Source organism: Chaetura pelagica, unplaced genomic scaffold, assembly GCF_000747805.2.
Source record: "Chaetura pelagica isolate M959 unplaced genomic scaffold, ChaPel_1.0 scaffold90, whole genome shotgun sequence".
NCBI lineage: Eukaryota > Metazoa > Chordata > Aves > Apodiformes > Apodidae > Chaetura > Chaetura pelagica.
Window position 1 is genome coordinate 1,908,664 of NW_009953496.1, and position 465 is coordinate 1,909,128.

A 465-nucleotide genomic window follows, 5' to 3' on the forward strand; every position below is an offset into this window, starting at 1 on the left:
ATCAAAGAGCTGCTTTTCCCACAGGAAGGAGGAGCTGTATGTTACAGGCTCTCTCGTGTTTGCCAGAGCTTTCATGTAAGCTTGATTTTCAGGTGCCTTTGTATCAGAAAAGTCCAGTCCCTCGAAGGTCAAAAGTTCTTCAGTGGGAACTTTCCTGTGAGCATCAGGAGACTGCAGCACCAAACTTTCCTGCACAAAGAAAAAAAACCCCAAACAACGCATCTTTCCTCACTGAAACATTCAATCCACAGAAGCAAGATATTTTTGCGCTTTGCAATACACTGCAACTGAAGACACACTGCCTCCCAACAAGAGGCGTTTATAGGGCTTTGCAGTATTAGAGAGGATTCCAAGTAACGGCACCGCTCGATGAACAGCATCTCCTCACCGGCACGGCCCCCAGCTTTGCACAAGCCCTGGGTCTGACTCCCTCCGGATGCTCCACGCACCTCACCGCGGCCCCTC